This window comes from Phyllobates terribilis, unplaced genomic scaffold (genome assembly GCF_046119375.1).
Source record: "Phyllobates terribilis strain yellow unplaced genomic scaffold, ASM4611937v1 Scaffold_366__1_contigs__length_1906876, whole genome shotgun sequence".
NCBI lineage: Eukaryota > Metazoa > Chordata > Amphibia > Anura > Dendrobatidae > Phyllobates > Phyllobates terribilis.
In genome coordinates this window covers 1599854-1616400 of record NW_027363126.1, presented here as the reverse complement: position 1 = coordinate 1616400, position 16547 = coordinate 1599854, and the positions used below count along the sequence as shown (strand labels likewise).

At 48.8% G+C, this 16547-nt stretch overlaps 8 non-coding genes and 3 pseudogenes across 8 annotated transcripts; all 11 read left to right on the top strand.

Moving 5' to 3' along the window:
- The first annotated feature begins 8 nt into the window (after window positions 1-8).
- LOC141223019 (U2 spliceosomal RNA) lies at window positions 9-199 on the top strand. The gene has a single exon (XR_012290732.1). It is a non-coding gene; the product is annotated as a U2 spliceosomal RNA (small nuclear RNA).
- Window positions 200-1314: 1115 nt separating this feature from the next.
- Window positions 1315-1505, top strand: LOC141223014 (U2 spliceosomal RNA). The gene has a single exon (XR_012290727.1). It is a non-coding gene; the product is annotated as a U2 spliceosomal RNA (small nuclear RNA).
- Window positions 1506-2620: 1115 nt separating this feature from the next.
- On the top strand, window positions 2621-2811 carry LOC141223021 (U2 spliceosomal RNA). Its single transcript, XR_012290733.1, has one exon. It is a non-coding gene; the product is annotated as a U2 spliceosomal RNA (small nuclear RNA).
- A 1115-nt stretch (window positions 2812-3926) lies between these two features.
- Window positions 3927-4117, top strand: LOC141223119 (U2 spliceosomal RNA). The gene has a single exon (XR_012290789.1). It is a non-coding gene; the product is annotated as a U2 spliceosomal RNA (small nuclear RNA).
- Window positions 4118-5218: 1101 nt separating this feature from the next.
- On the top strand, window positions 5219-5310 carry LOC141223099 (U2 spliceosomal RNA; annotated as a pseudogene).
- Window positions 5311-6104: 794 nt separating this feature from the next.
- On the top strand, window positions 6105-6293 carry LOC141223068 (U2 spliceosomal RNA). Its single transcript, XR_012290771.1, has one exon. It is a non-coding gene; the product is annotated as a U2 spliceosomal RNA (small nuclear RNA).
- A 1115-nt stretch (window positions 6294-7408) lies between these two features.
- On the top strand, window positions 7409-7500 carry LOC141223095 (U2 spliceosomal RNA; annotated as a pseudogene).
- A 789-nt stretch (window positions 7501-8289) lies between these two features.
- On the top strand, window positions 8290-8474 carry LOC141223040 (U2 spliceosomal RNA). The gene has a single exon (XR_012290750.1). It is a non-coding gene; the product is annotated as a U2 spliceosomal RNA (small nuclear RNA).
- Window positions 8475-9589: 1115 nt separating this feature from the next.
- LOC141223118 (U2 spliceosomal RNA) lies at window positions 9590-9780 on the top strand. Its single transcript, XR_012290788.1, has one exon. It is a non-coding gene; the product is annotated as a U2 spliceosomal RNA (small nuclear RNA).
- A 1115-nt stretch (window positions 9781-10895) lies between these two features.
- LOC141223117 (U2 spliceosomal RNA) lies at window positions 10896-11086 on the top strand. The gene has a single exon (XR_012290787.1). It is a non-coding gene; the product is annotated as a U2 spliceosomal RNA (small nuclear RNA).
- Window positions 11087-12201: 1115 nt separating this feature from the next.
- Window positions 12202-12279, top strand: LOC141223079 (U2 spliceosomal RNA; annotated as a pseudogene).
- Window positions 12280-16547: the final 4268 nt, after the last annotated feature.

The window sequence follows — 16547 nt, the reverse complement described above, 5'->3', positions numbered from 1 at the left end:
TTCTGGTTATCGCTTCTCGGCCTTTTGGCTAAGATCAAGTGTAGTATCTGTTCTTATCAGTTTAATATCTGATTCGTCCCCTATCTGGGGACCATATATTAAATGGATTTTTAGAACAGGGAGATGGAAAAAGAGCTTGCTCTGTCCACTCCACGCATTGACCTGGTATTGCAGTATCTCCAGGACCGGTGCACCCCTTCTTTAATGCAGTTTCTAAAATCAGAAAGAATTGAATTCAATGTTTTTTGTTCATTTTGCTTGTTTGTCGGATTTTGGGATGGACTCTTTGGCTTTGCTTTTCTTCTCCTCATTGGATTTTTCATGTTCAAAGTTGCAGAAGCCAGATTACAAGCTCATTTTGGTTCAACTTCAGCAACTGTGCATTGCATTGCCATGTAATGTGATGCAATGCTATCTTTCTAGCTCTCCCTTTTTACTTCCTTTTGGATAAACAGACATATTAGGCAAGCATTTTGGAGCTTTCACCTAAATAACTACAGGTGGTGAGATAAGCTGCACAATATAATTGACCTTTCAGTATATTGTTGCACACACACCATCTATTTAGCAAATGCCCTTGTTATCAACAGCAGCCTTTTAAACTCACCTGAGCTAACAGGTATGTGCGCTGGTTACTCTGTTGCGCTTAAAATTTCTTTTTTGGTTTGCTACAATGCCTTTTCTGAAACGTTGTCTCCTTCTGCTGGAACACTGACTTCTTTCATTTAATGCCTGCAGACTATAAAAGAGAACCCAACCCAAAAAGTTTGGTTGATTAGTCTGTGGCATTCTGTTAAACTGTTGCTTATGGCGGTCTCTGTGAGCTTCTCAGCGACATTCAGCCAGCCAGGTATCCTGCCTGCAGTAGATGGAATGTGGCAATGGAACGCTGGCTGCGCGTGTCATAATAGGCTCTGAGCCTTTATATACCTGTGCACAGCAGCAGCCACCTTCAGTCTGCTGCTGGACAGCCAGCAGCAGCAGCAGCAGGAGAGGTATGTAATCAGGAGCCCTCCTGCTAAGGGTAGACAGCTGCTCGTTCCACCCCACCCCCCGCCTTAATTGGTTCTCCTCCCTTCCAACGGTGTTGAGGCGGGTGGGAACAGCAGGGGGTGAAGGTGCTGTGTTTAAAGAGGTGGAGTTATGCAGATCTAAAACGCGTGGATTGCAGCAGCAGCAAGCCGAAAAGTGCAGGCATGTAAGGGATCTAGAGGTTGACAACATGTCTTCTTAACGGGAGTCCAGGAGCTCATCTCCACAAATGGACTTTTCAGGATCCTTGGGTGGCTCCGTAGTTTGAAACCAATTCTGGTTATCGCTTCTCGGCCTTTTGGCTAAGATCAAGTGTAGTATCTGTTCTTATCAGTTTAATATCTGATACGTCCCCTATCTGGGGACCATATATTAAATGGATTTTTAGAACAGGGAGATGGAAAAAAAGCTTGCTCTGTCCACTCCACGCATTGACCTGGTATTGCAGTATCTCCAGGACCGGTGCACCCCTTCTTTAATGCAGTTTCTAAAATCAGAAAGAATTGAATTCAATGTTTTTTGTTCATTTTGCTTGTTTGTCGGATTTTGGGATGGACTCTTTGGCTTTGCTTTTCTTCTCCTCATTGGATTTTTCATGTTCAAAGTTGCAGAAGCCAGATTACAAGCTCATTTTGGTTCAACTTCAGCAACTGTGCATTGCATTGCCATGTAATGTGATGCAATGCTATCTTTCTAGCTCTCCCTTTTTACTTCCTTTTGGATAAACAGACATATTAGGCAAGCATTTTGGAGCTTTCACCTAAATAACTACAGGTGGTGAGATAAGCTGCACAATATAATTGACCTTTCAGTATATTGTTGCACACACACCATCTATTTAGCAAATGCCCGTGTTATCAACAGCAGCCTTTTAAACTCACCTGAGCTAACAGGTATGTGCGCTGGTTACTCTGCTGCGCTTAAAATTTCTTTTTTGGTTTGCTACAATGCCTTTTCTGAAACGTTGTCTCCTTCTGCTGGAACACTGACTTCTTTCATTTAATGCCTGCAGACTATAAAAGAGAACCCAACCCAAAAAGTTTGGTTGATTAGTCTGTGGCATTCTGTTAAACTGTTGCTTATGGCGGTCTCTGTGAGCTTCTCAGCGACATTCAGCCAGCCAGGTATCCTGCCTGCAGTAGATGGAATGTGGCAATGGAACGCTGGCTGCGCGTGTCATAATAGGCTCTGAGCCTTTATATACCTGTGCACAGCAGCAGCCACCTTCAGTCTGCTGCTGGACAGCCAGCAGCAGCAGCAGCAGGAGAGGTAAGTAATCAGGAGCCCTCCTGCTAAGGGTAGACAGCTGCTCGTTCCACCCCACCCCCCGCCTTAATTGGTTCTCCTCCCTTCCAACGGTGTTGAGGCGGGTGGGAACAGCAGGGGGTGAAGGTGCTGTGTTTAAAGAGGTGGAGTTATGCAGATCTAAAACGCGTGGATTGCAGCAGCAGCAAGCCGAAAAGTGCAGGCATGTAAGGGATCTAGAGGTTGACAACATGTCTTCTTAACGGGAGTCCAGGAGCTCATCTCCACAAATGGACTTTTCAGGATCCTTGGGTGGCTCCGTAGTTTGAAACCAATTCTGGTTATCGCTTCTCGGCCTTTTGGCTAAGATCAAGTGTAGTATCTGTTCTTATCAGTTTAATATCTAATACGTCCCCTATCTGGGGACCATATATTAAATGGATTTTTAGAACAGGGAGATGGAAAAAGAGCTTGCTCTGTCCACTCCACGCATTGACCTGGTATTGCAGTATCTCCAGGACCGGTGCACCCCTTCTTTAATGCAGTTTCTAAAATCAGAAAGAATTGAATTCAATGTTTTTTGTTCATTTTGCTTGTTTGTCGGATTTTGGGATGGACTCTTTGGCTTTGCTTTTCTTCTCCTCATTGGATTTTTCATGTTCAAAGTTGCAGAAGCCAGATTACAAGCTCATTTTGGTTCAACTTCAGCAACTGTGCATTGCATTGCCATGTAATGTGATGCAATGCTATCTTTCTAGCTCTCCCTTTTTACTTCCTTTTGGATAAACAGACATATTAGGCAAGCATTTTGGAGCTTTCACCTAAATAACTACAGGTGGTGAGATAAGCTGCACAATATAATTGACCTTTCAGTATATTGTTGCACACACACCATCTATTTAGCAAATGCCCTTGTTATCAACAGCAGCCTTTTAAACTCACCTGAGCTAACAGGTATGTGCGCTGGTTACTCTGCTGCGCTTAAAATTTATTTTTTGGTTTGCTACAATGCCTTTTCTGAAACGTTGTCTCCTTCTGCTGGAACACTGACTTCTTTCATTTAATGCCTGCAGACTATAAAAGAGAACCCAGCCCAAAAAGTTTGGTTGATTAGTCTGTGGCATTCTGTTAAACTGTTGCTTATGGCGGTCTCTGTGAGCTTCTCAGCGACATTCAGCCAGCCAGGTATCCTGCCTGCAGTAGATGGAATGTGGCAATGGAACGCTGGCTGCGCGTGTCATAATAGGCTCTGAGCCTTTATATACCTGTGCACAGCAGCAGCCACCTTCAGTCTGCTGCTGGACAGCCAGCAGCAGCAGCAGCAGGAGAGGTATGTAATCAGGAGCCCTCCTGCTAAGGGTAGACAGCTGCTCGTTCCACCCCACCCCCCGCCTTAATTGGTTCTCCTCCCTTCCAACGGTGTTGAGGCGGGTGGGAACAGCAGGGGGTGAAGGTGCTGTGTTTAAAGAGGTGGAGTTATGCAGATCTAAAACGCGTGGATTGCAGCAGCAGCAAGCCGAAAAGTGCAGGCATGTAAGGGATCTAGAGGTTGACAACATGTCTTCTTAACGGGAGTCCAGGAGCTCATCTCCACAAATGGACTTTTCAGGATCCTTGGGTGGCTCCGTAGTTTGAAACCAATTCTGGTTATCGCTTCTCGGCCTTTTGGCTAAGATCAAGTGTAGTATCTGTTCTTATCAGTTTAATATCTGATACGTCCCCTATCTGGGGACCATATATTAAATGGATTTTTAGAACAGGGAGATGGAAAAAGAGCTTGCTCTGTCCACTCCACGCATTGACCTGGTATTGCAGTATCTCCAGGACCGGTGCACCCCTTCTTTAATGCAGTTTCTAAAATCAGAAAGAATTGAATTCAATGTTTTTTGTTCATTTTGCTTGTTTGTCGGATTTTGGGATGGACTCTTTGGCTTTGCTTTTCTTCTCCTCATTGGATTTTTCATGTTCAAAGTTGCAGAAGCCAGATTACAAGCTCATTTTGGTTCAACTTCAGCAACTGTGCATTGCATTGCCATGTAATGTGATGCAATGCTATCTTTCTAGCTCTCCCTTTTGGATAAACAGACATATTAGGCAAGCATTTTGGAGCTTTCACCTAAATAACTACAGGTGGTGAGATAAGCTGCACAATATAATTGACCTTTCAGTATATTGTTGCACACACACCATCTATTTAGCAAATGCCCTTGTTATCAACAGCAGCCTTTTAAACTCACCTGAGCTAACAGGTATGTGCGCTGGTTACTCTGCTGCGCTTAAAATTTCTTTTTTGGTTTGCTACAATGCCTTTTCTGAAACGTTGTCTCCTTCTGCTGGAACACTGACTTCTTTCATTTAATGCCTGCAGACTATAAAAGAGAACCCAACCCAAAAAGTTTGGTTGATTAGTCTGTGGCATTCTGTTAAACTGTTGCTTATGGCGGTCTCTGTGAGCTTCTCAGCGACATTCAGCCAGCCAGGTATCCTGCCTGCAGTAGATGGAATGTGGCAATGGAACGCTGGCTGCGCGTGTCATAATAGGCTCTGAGCCTTTATATACCTGTGCACAGCAGCAGCCACCTTCAGTCTGCTGCTGGACAGCCAGCAGCAGCAGCAGGAGAGGTATGTAATCAGGAGGCCTCCTGCTAAGGGTAGACAGCTGCTCGTTCCACCCCACCCCCCGCCTTAATTGGTTCTCCTCCCTTCCAACGGTGTTGAGGCGGGTGGGAACAGCAGGGGGTGAAGGTGCTGTGTTTAAAGAGGTGGAGTTATGCAGATCTAAAACGCGTGGATTGCAGCAGCAGCAAGCCGAAAAGTGCAGGCATGTAAGGGATCTAGAGGTTGACAACATGTCTTCTTAACGGGAGTCCAGGAGCTCATCTCCACAAATGGACTTTTCAGGATCCTTGGGTGGCTCCGTAGTTTGAAACCAATTCTGGTTATCGCTTCTCGGCCTTTTGGCTAAGATCAAGTGTAGTATCTTTCGAAAAGGCGGTTTTGGATGTTGGCCGCCCTAGTAGATTGATACATTATGCACACTGGGGTTTAGGCGCTTGTTAGTACGCCAGGTGGCTAATATAGTCATCTGGTGGAAAGCATGGCCCCCCAGGATCGACGCCATTGGGCCGGGGAAGATCGAAAGCCCGAAGTGTGAAGTGCCCCAGGAGTGGTGACCCTGGGGTGCCTTAACTCACTGGGATTGGGAACCCCACTTGAGTTTATGGCACATTTGCACAAGCACTTCAAATTTTCTTTCTTCGCACACACCCTTATTCCGGGCCTTCTGGCCTTAGGATGGGGAATTTTTCAATTCCCGGTCGAAGGTCCGGGCAGTATTATACTGTGAAACCTTCACTATTAATTTAATTTCTTTGTCACTGTGTGTCCACTTATTCACGTGTGTCACGTCCTACTAGGATTTTGTCGGGATGCGGTTCCCTTACGGGTTCCTCTCTTGGCAGGTCTAGGGGGGGAGTGTGTGGCCATCAGGTTCCGCTCCCCCCTGAACCCCCCTGGCTCTCCTCTTTCGGGAGGAGAGCGTTGTTGGCTCCCCTCTTCCGGGAGGAGAGCACAGTCTTTGGCTCCCAGTGCCTTGCTCGGGTGAGAACTCGGGCAGGTGCTGGGGGTAAGATTGGGTCGCCTCTGGCTTCGGCTGGAGGTGGCTTTTTGTCCCTGTTCCTCGCTGTGGCCTTTTGGCTCGGAGGGACGGGGAATGGTTTGGGGGACCCTTCTCCTTTTGGAGAGGGTTTCAAGAAGACCAGCATCCTAGTGCACTTTTTTTGTGGCACTTGTCACTTTTTTAAGCGCACTCGGGTTTTGTACACGAATTCGGGCTTTCGAAAAAAAAAAAAAAAAAAAAAAAATCTGTTCTTATCAGTTTAATATCTGATACGTCCCCTATCTGGGGACCATATATTAAATGGATTTTTAGAACAGGGAGATGGAAAAAGAGCTTGCTCTGTCCACTCCACGCATTGACCTGGTATTGCAGTATCTCCAGGACCGGTGCACCCCTTCTTTAATGCAGTTTCTAAAATCAGAAAGAATTGAATTCAATGTTTTTTGTTCATTTTGCTTGTTTGTCGGATTTTGGGATGGACTCTTTGGCTTTGCTTTTCTTCTCCTCATTGGATTTTTCATGTTCAAAGTTGCAGAAGCCAGATTACAAGCTCATTTTGGTTCAACTTCAGCAACTGTGCATTGCATTGCCATGTAATGTGATGCAATGCTATCTTTCTAGCTCTCCCTTTTTACTTCCTTTTGGATAAACAGACATATTAGGCAAGCATTTTGGAGCTTTCACCTAAATAACTACAGGTGGTGAGATAAGCTGCACAATATAATTGACCTTTCAGTATATTGTTGCACACACACCATCTATTTAGCAAATGCCCTTGTTATCAACAGCAGCCTTTTAAACTCACCTGAGCTAACAGGTATGTGCGCTGGTTACTCTGCTGCGCTTAAAATTTCTTTTTTGGTTTGCTACAATGCCTTTTCTGAAACGTTGTCTCCTTCTGCTGGAACACTGACTTCTTTCATTTAATGCCTGCAGACTATAAAAGAGAACCCAACCCAAAAAGTTTGGTTGATTAGTCTGTGGCATTCTGTTAAACTGTTGCTTATGGCGGTCTCTGTGAGCTTCTCAGCGACATTCAGCCAGCCAGGTATCCTGCCTGCAGTAGATGGAATGTGGCAATGGAACGCTGGCTGCGCGTGTCATAATAGGCTCTGAGCCTTTATATACCTGTGCACAGCAGCAGCCACCTTCAGTCTGCTGCTGGACAGCCAGCAGCAGCAGCAGCAGGAGAGGTATGTAATCAGGAGCCCTCCTGCTAAGGGTAGACAGCTGCTCGTTCCACCCCACCCCCCGCCTTAATTGGTTCTCCTCCCTTCCAATGGTGTTGAGGCGGGTGGGAACAGCAGGGGGTGAAGGTGCTGTGTTTAAAGAGGTGGAGTTATGCAGATCTAAAACGCGTGGATTGCAGCAGCAGCAAGCCGAAAAGTGCAGGCATGTAAGGGATCTAGAGGTTGACAACATGTCTTCTTAACGGGAGTCCAGGAGCTCATCTCCACAAATGGACTTTTCAGGATCCTTGGGTGGCTCCGTAGTTTGAAACCAATTCTGGTTATCGCTTCTCGGCCTTTTGGCTAAGATCAAGTGTAGTATCTTTTGAAAAGGCGGTATTGGATGTTGGCCGCCCTAGTAGATTGATACATTATGCACACTGGGGTTTAGGCGCTTGTTAGTACGCCAGGTGGCTAATATAGTCATCTGGTGGAAAGCATGGCCCCCCACGATCGACGCCATTGGGCCGGGGAAGATCGAAAGCCCGAAGTGTGAAGTGCCCCAGGAGTGGTGACCCTGGGGTGCCTTAACTCACTGGGATTGGGAACCCCACTTGAGTTTATGGCACATTTGCACAAGCACTTCAAATTTTCTTTCTTCGCACACACCCTTATTCCGGGCCTTCTGGCCTTAGGATGGGGAATTTTTCAATTCCCGGTCGAAGGTCCGGGCAGTATTATACTGTGAAACCTTCACTATTTATTTAATTTCTTTGTCACTGTGTGTCCACTTATTCACGTGTGTCACGTCCTACTAGGATTTTGTCGGGATGCGGTTCCCTTACGGGTTCCTCTCTTGGCAGGTCTAGGGGGGGAGTGTGTGGCCATCAGGTTCCGCTCCCCCCTGAACCCCCCTGGCTCTCCTCTTTCGGGAGGAGAGCGTTGTTGGCTCCCCTCTTCCGGGAGGGGAGCACAGTCTTTGGCTCCCAGTGCCTTGCTCGGGTGAGAACTCGGGCAGGTGCTGGGGGTAAGATTGGGTCGCCTCTGGCTTCGGCTGGAGGTGGCTTTTTGTCCCTGTTCCTCGCTGTGGCCTTTTGGCTCGGAGGGACGGGGAATGGTTTGGGGGACCCTTCTCCTTTTGGAGAGGGTTTCAAGAAGACCAGCATCCTAGTGCACTTTTTTTGTGGCACTTGTCACTTTTTTAAGCGCACTCGGGTTTTGTACACGAATTCGGGCTTTCGATAAAAAAAAAAAAATCTGTTCTTATCAGTTTAATATCTGATACGTCCCCTATCTGGGGACCATATATTAAATGGATTTTTAGAACAGGGAGATGGAAAAAGAGCTTGCTCTGTCCACTCCACGCATTGACCTGGTATTGCAGTATCTCCAGGACCGGTGCACCCCTTCTTTAATGCAGTTTCTAAAATCAGAAAGAATTGAATTCAATGTTTTTTGTTCATTTTGCTTGTTTGTCGGATTTTGGGATGGACTCTTTGGCTTTGCTTTTCTTCTCCTCATTGGATTTTTCATGTTCAAAGTTGCAGAAGCCAGATTACAAGCTCATTTTGGTTCAACTTCAGCAACTGTGCATTGCATTGCCATGTAATGTGATGCAATGCTATCTTTCTAGCTCTCCCTTTTTACTTCCTTTTGGATAAACAGACATATTAGGCAAGCATTTTGGAGCTTTCACCTAAATAACTACAGGTGGTGAGATAAGCTGCACAATATAATTGACCTTTCAGTATATTGTTGCACACACACCATCTATTTAGCAAATGCCCTTGTTATCAACAGCAGCCTTTTAAACTCACCTGAGCTAACAGGTATGTGCGCTGGTTACTCTGCTGCGCTTAAAATTTCTTTTTTGGTTTGCTACAATGCCTTTTCTGAAACGTTGTCTCCTTCTGCTGGAACACTGACTTCTTTCATTTAATGCCTGCAGACTATAAAAGAGAACCCAACCCAAAAAGTTTGGTTGATTAGTCTGTGGCATTCTGTTAAACTGTTGCTTATGGCGGTCTCTGTGAGCTTCTCAGCGACATTCAGCCAGCCAGGTATCCTGCCTGCAGTAGATGGAATGCGGCAATGGAACGCTGGCTGCGCGTGTCATAATAGGCTCTGAGCCTTTATATACCTGTGCACAGCAGCAGCCACCTTCAGTCTGCTGCTGGACAGCCAGCAGCAGCAGCAGCAGGAGAGGTATGTAATCAGGAGCCCTCCTGCTAAGGGTAGACAGCTGCTCGTTCCACCCCACCCCCCGCCTTAATTGGTTCTCCTCCCTTCCAACGGTGTTGAGGCGGGTGGGAACAGCAGGGGGTGAAGGTGCTGTGTTTAAAGAGGTGGAGTTATGCAGATCTAAAACGCGTGGATTGCAGCAGCAGCAAGCCGAAAAGTGCAGGCATGTAAGGGATCTAGAGGTTGACAACATGTCTTCTTAACGGGAGTCCAGGAGCTCATCTCCACAAATGGACTTTTCAGGATCCTTGGGTGGCTCCGTAGTTTGAAACCAATTCTGGTTATCGCTTCTCGGCCTTTTGGCTAAGATCAAGTGTAGTATCTGTTCTTATCAGTTTAATATCTGATACGTCCCCTATCTGGGGACCATATATTAAATGGATTTTTAGAACAGGGAGATGGAAAAAGAGCTTGCTCTGTCCACTCCACGCATTGACCTGGTATTGCAGTATCTCCAGGACCGGTGCACCCCTTCTTTAATGCAGTTTCTAAAATCAGAAAGAATTGAATTCAATGTTTTTTGTTCATTTTGCTTGTTTGTCGGATTTTGGGATGGACTCTTTGGCTTTGCTTTTCTTCTCCTCATTGGATTTTTCATGTTCAAAGTTGCAGAAGCCAGATTACAAGCTCATTTTGGTTCAACTTCAGCAACTGTGCATTGCATTGCCATGTAATGTGATGCAATGCTATCTTTCTAGCTCTCCCTTTTTACTTCCTTTTGGATAAACAGACATATTAGGCAAGCATTTTGGAGCTTTCACCTAAATAACTACAGGTGGTGAGATAAGCTGCACAATATAATTGACCTTTCAGTATATTGTTGCACACACACCATCTATTTAGCAAATGCCCTTGTTATCAACAGCAGCCTTTTAAACTCACCTGAGCTAACAGGTATGTGCGCTGGTTACTCTGCTGCGCTTAAAATTTCTTTTTTGGTTTGCTACAATGCCTTTTCTGAAACGTTGTCTCCTTCTGCTGGAACACTGACTTCTTTCATTTAATGCCTGCAGACTATAAAAGAGAACCCAACCCAAAAAGTTTGGTTGATTAGTCTGTGGCATTCTGTTAAACTGTTGCTTATGGCGGTCTCTGTGAGCTTCTCAGCGACATTCAGCCAGCCAGGTATCCTGCCTGCAGTAGATGGAATGTGGCAATGGAACGCTGGCTGCGCGTGTCATAATAGGCTCTGAGCCTTTATATACCTGTGCACAGCAGCAGCCACCTTCAGTCTGCTGCTGGACAGCCAGCAGCAGCAGCAGCAGGAGAGGTATGTAATCAGGAGCCCTCCTGCTAAGGGTAGACAGCTGCTCGTTCCACCCCACCCCCCGCCTTAATTGGTTCTCCTCCCTTCCAACGGTGTTGAGGCGGGTGGGAACAGCAGGGGGTGAAGGTGCTGTGTTTAAAGAGGTGGAGTTATGCAGATCTAAAACGCGTGGATTGCAGCAGCAGCAAGCCGAAAAGTGCAGGCATGTAAGGGATCTAGAGGTTGACAACATGTCTTCTTAACGGGAGTCCAGGAGCTCATCTCCACAAATGGACTTTTCAGGATCCTTGGGTGGCTCCGTAGTTTGAAACCAATTCTGGTTATCGCTTCTCGGCCTTTTGGCTAAGATCAAGTGTAGTATCTGTTCTTATCAGTTTAATATCTGATACGTCCCCTATCTGGGGACCATATATTAAATGGATTTTTAGAACAGGGAGATGGAAAAAGAGCTTGCTCTGTCCACTCCACGCATTGACCTGGTATTGCAGTATCTCCAGGACCGGTGCACCCCTTCTTTAATGCAGTTTCTAAAATCAGAAAGAATTGAATTCAATGTTTTTTGTTCATTTTGCTTGTTTGTCGGATTTTGGGATGGACTCTTTGGCTTTGCTTTTCTTCTCCTCATTGGATTTTTCATGTTCAAAGTTGCAGAAGCCAGATTACAAGCTCATTTTGGTTCAACTTCAGCAACTGTGCATTGCATTGCCATGTAATGTGATGCAATGCTATCTTTCTAGCTCTCCCTTTTTACTTCCTTTTGGATAAACAGACATATTAGGCAAGCATTTTGGAGCTTTCACCTAAATAACTACAGGTGGTGAGATAAGCTGCACAATATAATTGACCTTTCAGTATATTGTTGCACACACACCATCTATTTAGCAAATGCCCTTGTTATCAACAGCAGCCTTTTAAACTCACCTGAGCTAACAGGTATGTGCGCTGGTTACTCTGCTGCGCTTAAAATTTCTTTTTTGGTTTGCTACAATGCCTTTTCTGAAACGTTGTCTCCTTCTGCTGGAACACTGACTTCTTTCATTTAATGCCTGCAGACTATAAAAGAGAACCCAACCCAAAAAGTTTGGTTGATTAGTCTGTGGCATTCTGTTAAACTGTTGCTTATGGCGGTCTCTGTGAGCTTCTCAGCGACATTCAGCCAGCCAGGTATCCTGCCTGCAGTAGATGGAATGTGGCAATGGAACGCTGGCTGCGCGTGTCATAATAGGCTCTGAGCCTTTATATACCTGTGCACAGCAGCAGCCACCTTCAGTCTGCTGCTGGACAGCCAGCAGCAGCAGCAGCAGGAGAGGTATGTAATCAGGAGCCCTCCTGCTAAGGGTAGACAGCTGCTCGTTCCACCCCACCCCCCGCCTTAATTGGTTCTCCTCCCTTCCAACGATGTTGAGGCGGGTGGGAACAGCAGGGGGTGAAGGTGCTGTGTTTAAAGAGGTGGAGTTATGCAGATCTAAAACGCGTGGATTGCAGCAGCAGCAAGCCGAAAAGTGCAGGCATGTAAGGGATCTAGAGGTTGACAACATGTCTTCTTAACGGGAGTCCAGGAGCTCATCTCCACAAATGGACTTTTCAGGATCCTTGGGTGGCTCCATAGTTTGAAACCAATTCTGGTTATCGCTTCTCGGCCTTTTGGCTAAGATCAAGTGTAGTATCTGTTCTTTTAAGAACACAAGAGCTACGATCTACACTTGACGAGAGCGATCGAACTCGGAAGGAGAAGAGCTTCGGAGCCCAGCTGACATCGGAGAACGAAGGCGGATATCGGTGGGAGGAAGAAGCTCTAAAGAATCCAGAAGAAGACGAAGACTCGGAGAAGAATCGGGCTGTCCTGTGGAATCTTCGAGGAAGAAAATCATCGAGACAAAGACCTTTCGGGGAATTTGTCCAGAACACGACGGGAGAAGAATCTGCATAGCTCCACCCATTCCGGGAAGAGTTCCAGATCCAGCTCCAAGAAGTAACTGCAGGAGGAAAGCCATGGCAAGCGCTGCGAGGAAGGCCGAAAAGAAGAGCCTGGAGCTGGGGACAGCCAGGAGGGCCCAGCCAGGAGCCGATTCTGACCCCAAGGACTCTGCCTCCACGACTGGCCAGCAGAAGGGACCCCAGAAGCCCCGCCACGAAGCTCCAGCCCTGGAGCCATGGATGCGGCAGACGGTGGCCCTGAAGCTGAAGGAAGTGGATGGGAGGGTGCCGGACATGTCCTCGGACGTGTTCTGCCAGAAGATGCTGCTGGATCGAGGCTTCTCCAGGTCGGACACCCTCAGCATCCAGACCTTCTTGACGGGGATCTTCTTCGTCACCTTCGCCACTGTGAACACCTGCAGGAGGTTCTGGGAAATGGTAAGCGCAAAAGGACCGGATAATTCTTTCTCTGCCTTTACAGGTAGCTGCCCTATCCAGAGGGATGAAAGGAGGATCACGGTCTCCATGCGCAACCCGCACACCCCAGGCCAAGACATCTGTACCTTCCTGAGACGCTTCTGTTTGGTTGTGAAGGAACCCTCTCACATCCTGAATGGACTCGGCTTCTGGACAGGTAAGTGGTCGGTGACCGTTAGACTTCACAGGGACCTGGCGTACTCAGACGGACTTCGGCACCTGCCCCCGACATTCTCCCTGGGCAACTCCTACGGCCTCATCTATTACCCGGACATGCCGCGGAACTGCAGGAGATGCGGCAAGAACGGCCACGAGATGAAGGACTGCAAGGAGGATGCCTGCAGGATTTGTCGAGTGACGGGACACAGCTCGAAGGACTGCCCGAAGAAGACGTCCTGCAACCTGTGTGGGCTGGCGGCTCATCTGTACAAGGATTGCCCCAGGCGTGAGAGATCCTGGGCATCGGTGGTTGCGACGACCCCAGCTACGGAGGACAAGGCCCCGACGACCAGGCCTGTGAAGGTCAAGGACGCGACGACCAAGGCCCCAGCGGCCAAGGCCGAGACGACCAAGGCCAAAGCGGTCAAGGAGTCGGTGGCCAAAGCCCCAGCGACGGTCCCAGCAGCTCCGAAGCAGAAGAAAAAGTCAAAGGAGGGTAAGAGTTCTGTCACCCCTCTCTCGATCCCTCCCCCTGCCACCCCCGTCCAATCCCCCCCCACCCCGGCCACCCCTGCTGAGGATTCCACTTCCTCTTCCTCCTTCCCCTACTCCTCAGCAGGTGTCCTTTCCCCTGCCCCGGCAGCCACTCTCCCTCCCCAGACCATGGTAGCGGTGGAATTAACCTTTCCTCCACCCGCCGCTATCTATTCCGAGGAGGATTTTCCCCTTCTTGTCTCCCCAGTTCCAACCCGGGGAAAGAGGAAGGTGGAGGACAGCCCTGCTACTGAATCCTCCAAAAAGAAGATTCTGGATTTCGTAGGCGAAAAGGAGGATACCCTCCCTGAGCCAGAAGAGATGGAGCACATGGTTGAGACCCTGGTGGCCGAGCCAGAAGAGGAGGAACTGGTGGTCGCCGAGATCGAGGCCGCGCTGCTTGACCAGATGGAGGAAGAGGGCCTGCTGGTGATCCCGTCACCAGCAGTCAACACCGACGAGGGACCACCCGACCGGAGTGGTAACTAAGGTGTATTGCCTGCGCTAACTTTTTCTTTTTTCCCTACATGATGGCTAATATTAACTTATTTTCCATTAATGTCAGGAGCATCAAGGACAAGTTCAGACGTCAGACTATTTATGCCTTCCTTACTTCCCAGTTGTGTGATGTTTATATGTTGCAGGAATGTTCCCTTCCCTCCTCTAGGTCCTTCAAACATCTGGCCAGGGAGTGGTCCCACGGTCCATCCTACTGGTCCGGTGGGGGTGACTGCAAGTCTGCGGGGGTCGCAATTCTGATCAGGAGGGGCGCATTCACGCTTCAGTCCGTCCAGGAGCTCATCTGCGGCAGGGCTCTTGTTGTAGATGGCAACTGGGCGGGAGAACCTGTCAGGTTCATCAACGTGTATGCGTCCCCACTGAAGAATGAGCGTTTGGAGCTTTTCCAGACCCTGCGGCTTCAGCTTGCCACCACCAGGACCTTAGTGATGGCCGGGGATTTCAACTGCCCCATCGAGGAGGACGGTCGTAGTTCTGGCACATCTGCCAAGTTGGACATCACGTCCAAGCTGCTCATCGAGATGGTAACTGAGGCCTCTCTTCAGGACGTGGTGGGCTCCATGGGGAGAGGCTCCACGAACTATTCGTGGAGCCGACCCGATGGCTCACTCCGCTCCAGGATTGACTTTGTGTTCACCTCTCGGGCAGTCAGGCAGAGTAGGCACTCGATGGTCTCCTGCTTCTTCTCCGACCACAGAGCCATTCACTTACAAGGTGTCCTCGGCGACGGTTTTCCGTCCGGCCCCGGCTCCTGGAAGCTGAATTGTGCTCTGCTGGCTCAGGATGAAGTCGTGGAGGAGCTGAGAGCAGCCTACGCAATGTGGCAGTCCTACAAGGGTAGCTTCCAAACAGTCTCTGATTGGTGGGAATATGTTAAACTTGAGTTTCGCTGTTTCTTTCAGGCCAAGGGTCGACAACAGGCGTGTGAGAAGAGGAGGGACTTCAGAGGGCTGCAGCGCGAGCTGCGGTCGCTGCAGGACCTTCTTCACTGCGGCTGGGACGTGAGGGAGGAGCTGGAGGAGACCAAGAAGAGCCTGAAAAGGCACTTTGAGGAGGAGTCCAAGCGAATCATCTTCCGTTCCAAAGTGGAGAATCTGGAGAAGGGTGAGAAATGTAACTCATTCTTTTTCAGGAAACTTCATGCCGGTCACACGCCCCTGAACGAGCTGCGAGACGAGAGCGTAAACATGCGACGTGGGAAGGAGGACGTGATGAGGGTCGTCAGCGACTTCTACAGCGAACTCTACTCCCACAAGACTACCGACCCCGACGCTGCTGATAAGTTCCTGTCAGGTATCACTAACCATCTTGATCCTGCAGGCACGGCAGCCTTGGACAAACCTCTGATGGTGGGCGAATTGCTCTCTGCCGCTAAATCCTTTAGGACCGGCAGGACCCCGGGCAGTGATGGTCTTCCAGCGGAGCTCTATGTAGCGCTGGGAGACCTCATCTGTCCGGACCTGTTGGACCTGTACGAGGAGATGGTGGTGGAGGGTAGAATGCCTCCATCTTTGAGGGAAGGAATGGTCACGATCCTGTACAAGCGGAAGGGAGAGAGGTGCGACCTGAGGAATTGGCGTCCCATCACTCTGCTCAACGTGGACTACAAGATCCTGGCCAAGACGATGGCGACACGACTTAAGACGGTCATCGGACGGATCATCCACCCGGACCAGACCTGCGGCATCCCTGGACGTCGCATCGCAGACAGCCTCGCTCTCGTGCGGGACACGGTCGAGTACATCAAGGTCCGCCGCGCACACGCGGCCCTGGTCTCCTTGGATCAGGAGAAGGCCTTCGACCGGGTTTCCCACGAGTTCATGGGCCGAGCTCTGCACCAGTTAGGTTTGGGTAACATGTTTTGTTCGTATGTCCGTCTGATGTATTTTGATATCCACAGCTCGGTGTTGGTGAACGGCTGGAAGACTGACCCCTTCCCTGTCCTCTCTGGGGTCAGACAAGGCTGCCCTCTATCACCTCTTCTTTTTGTTTGTGTTATAGAACTCTTCGCAGAGGCTATCCGGCAGAATGGAGAGATCAGAGGGATCACCGCACCGGGTCCGGGACGACACGAGGTCAAGTGCTCGCTCTACATGGACGACGTCACCGTCTTCTGCGCTGATCGTGGTTCAGTCGACGCCCTCGTCCAGACGTGTGAGAGGTTCGGCCGGGCTTCAGGGGCCAAAGTCAACTGCAGGAAGTCGGAAGCCATGCTCTTCGGGGATTGGCAGCCGGCCTCCTCCGCCCCCTTCCCCTTCAACATTCAACCGGATTTCCTCAAGGTGCTGGGAGTCTGGTTCGGGAAGGAAGGAGCGGCCCTCAAGTCCTGGCAAGAACGCTTGGCCAAGGTGAAGCAACGGATCGGACT